The following is a 3,659-nucleotide window of genomic DNA, read 5'->3' as shown; positions in this document are numbered from 1 at the left end:
CAATTAGCAATCCTATAAGAATGCATATTTATAACAAACATTTAGTTCATTAAAGTTTCAGTACTGAAACTTTAATGGACTGTTTGTTATAAATAAGGCTTAATTCTTCGACCAGCTCRGTTTTTACAATTCATTTCATATTACCATCAAAACATGCCCATCTTCAAGSAAAAGTTTGCAGTTTTGAGTTAGCACTTTATCTTCTTAACCAAACAAGGTCATGTATTTGTAGAGAACATCAAATACAATGTCTAAAAACTTGTTGATACATCCAAATTGAAATGTCCATCCTTACAAAAAAATATATTCTTAATGTTCTTTAAAACTCAGAATGCACCCAGCTCCATATCATTTCATAAAAGCTGTCTGAATGGATTTTACCTCAAAAGTCTATTTTCTGCCCTGTGTGATGACTTAAAATTAAGTGGCTTCTTTATTTTTGCCATGTCTGGCTCATGATGAAAAATATGTTATTGTAACATACCCCATTTTCCAAAGAAACATTTTACAGTTAATTTTTAATGAATTTTAGCAAATCTCTGAACTTTTAGTTCAGAAGGGCAGGCTGAAATACAACATTTTCCATTCACCTTTAACTAATCTCAACTCAGGATTACACAGCAGAAGTACATGGAAAAAGTACACATGGTGAAAAAGCGAGGAGGTCGTGCTTGAGTACCGAGCAGGTTTGTTTCATGGTCGACTAGCTGTCATTTTCATTTATAAAATGTAATACAGACTACTTGTATCTCCTGTCTTTCTAGCTGTAACTGACCTTCATTAACCTGGCCACTCAATACCACTGGTTTTATCTTTCCAAGACAATAGACACAGAAGTCCTTTTCCTCCCTTTTCTGTTCCTCCTTCTCCTATTCAACTTCAGCATCATTTGGGAGAATGGAAAATTTAATTGATTTTCCCTAATGATGTCTCAATGAGCAGATCAGGTTAACTGTGGGCAGCAGCTGCAGTTTAATTTGTGAGTGTGCAATTGAAAATTATACACTCATTGGATTACTGCACCTGACCACGAGGCTGGCATGCTGCCTGCTATATCTTAAAAAAAATAAGACTCACAGAAAGTCTAAAGAAATTCTAATATCTGGTGTGGCATATGGAGGCATATTAAAGAGCAGGCAGGAGAATGGAGATCTATCCATTTGTATTAGGAAAAATTATGAATGAATAATTTTGTGAAGGAATTCTAGAAGAGTTGCTCCTGAGAGTTACTTTGAATGTCACTATTGCATTTGATGGTGTTAAACCSAACCTTACTGTTCTGGAATAATCTCAAGAAGCAGAAGGTGCAACTGATAAAATCAGTGTAAGTGTTAAGCTGCTATGTATTGGTTAGTAATCTACAGTGCCAAGAAAAATATTTAAGCATTATGATTTTAAGCATTTTGAACTAGATTTTATTTTAAAAAAATGCCAATTTCAACCTGATGAGAACTTGGATCATGATATTTATCTTAAAACTGACTCTCTGTGTGTGCATGCTGTTGAGGCTCAAGTTTGGGGGGGGGGGTTATTTAATACTTCATATTTTTAAACTTGAATCATTTCACTTCCAGAATAAGCTTAGTTTCTCTTAGAAAACAAGAAAAAAACCATATTTTAGGTATCCCTAAAATAGAAGGGAGAAGCCAGTGTTTAGCCCATTAGATTTTTCCATTTGAAATCATTAATATTTTGCAATCTGGATGAAGCTGTGGATATTTGTACTCTGAAATGTCAGCCAAAAATCTTAGAATTTCACATACTTGTCATCATTTTACAGACTTCAGGTTCATATTACAATTTGACGGTAATACTTTTCAGGTCATTTAAGTATTCCCTTTTCTGTCTCTCTTACCCAAGCTCTCACATTTTAAAGAAAATCTAGAGGCAAAACAGAGCTCCAGACAGATGCTATTGTTAGATATTCTTAGGTTTGTTCTGGATATTCCAAGGACAGCCACAGTGAGAACCCTGGAGCAGGCTGGGCTCATGTGTGTCGTGTATAGCTATATACCTGTGAACTACAGAGATAGCAAATAGACAAGAGAATACAGAGGATGAGCAGTGGTCTAAAAGCTGGAAAAAAGAGGAACTAATCAAAAAAATACCCGGAAAAGGTGGGAGAAAAATCCCACATACCACTGTTACAAGATTATCTGTCTAAAGGAAAACTCCATGGCATCTCCAAGAACTGGAAGCTGTCCCCAAACTGTTTTATATCTGTCCTCTGGAAATTCTTTTCTTCTTCTACATAAATGCATTTTTTTCATATGGAAGAGGGAATTCCTTTGCTACAGTGGACCAGTGCTCTAACAGGACTACAGTTTGCAATGCAAGGCAAACTCGCACTTGAGCTCCCCGACAAATGCACAAAGCACAAATGTAAGAGGCACAGCTGCAGTCATAACCTCTAAAGGTTTCAAAAGCATTTCTCTAAGAAACTTGACCACTTGTCAACCTCCTACACTGAACAGCACTTTAAATTGAATRGCAGTACAAACTACAGCCCTACAAACCACTTCACCATTTATTCTTTTTTTTTTTTCCTCCTACCATCTGTGGAGGGGTCAGAGAAAGAAATTCTGCCATAATCTAAATCATAGCAACAGGAAAGAGGGGAAGGTTAATTTAGTTCACCTGTTCTGCTCTTCTGACAGAGAAAGTTTATTCTCCTTTATGCATATATTGCCCAAGCCATTATAAAATCCTTCCAAATACTGGTCCTTCTGCTTCAGGATTCAGAAACTGTAAAGACTTATCTCTTGTATTTTGGTATTGCTCTGGATTGGAGGGAGTAGTTGTACACTTGAGCCACTGTTGACATTCCCAGCATGTATGGACAGTACAGGCGGTTTACATTTACAAGCCAAAAACATAAAGATCAACTTTTTGTAAGCATTTGCTTTTTATTGTGACATCTCAGCTGTGCAGCTGTGCTGTAATCTCCATGCCAAGGAGATGAAATCATCAACTTGTTGGAATTCTTGCTTTTATCAGAGCAGAGCTGCTATCATAATGGAAGGACTAACTTCTTACTAGGTTAATCAGTTTTAATTTGTTCTTAGCATGCTTCTTTTGACTTGCCTGTCAGATGGCATTTATATAAAGCCRATCCTCTTCAAAGCACTTTACAAGGATCAATTCTCTCACAACACCCTCGCAAACTCTTTGTTGCTATTCTCCCCTTTTTAGAGGGTAAGGGACCRAGATAGAGAGAGGCTGGTGGCCCAGTTTTCTGGTTCTAGGAGTCACACCTAGCACCATCCTAGCTCCTGAAAACTAGGCCAGACAACTCATCCCAAGTTAATGAAGAGTGAAAATGCCACAGAAGATGTAGGACTGATGAGGTCCCCATCTGTACTCAAGCCTGAAAGCTCATTCGTGTAGCACTGAGTGGTTCATCCTCTACTCTGCTTGGACAGGCTGCTAGGAACAGTGGATGTTTTAGTGGAGGAGACTACTTCACATGAGGAATACTTTAAAAGGCTGCTTCAGGTTTAGGTATTTAAGATTAAATGTAACTTAAACATTTTCCTGCGTCTACCAAAAAGGCTAACTGAGTGCCAGACAAAACACCCCCCAAAAAGACAGAGGTGAAGATGGCTTTTCACTAGGCAAGGACAAACATACACCTCTCTCCCCAACACCTCCCCCCCCCC

This window comes from Rhea americana, unplaced genomic scaffold (genome assembly GCF_003343005.1).
Source record: "Rhea americana isolate MKP2758 unplaced genomic scaffold, rheAme1 scaffold_21, whole genome shotgun sequence".
Taxonomy (NCBI): Eukaryota; Metazoa; Chordata; class Aves; order Rheiformes; family Rheidae; genus Rhea; species Rhea americana.
The sequence above is the reverse complement of the archived record's forward strand: the minus strand, read 5'-3'. Positions refer to the sequence as shown.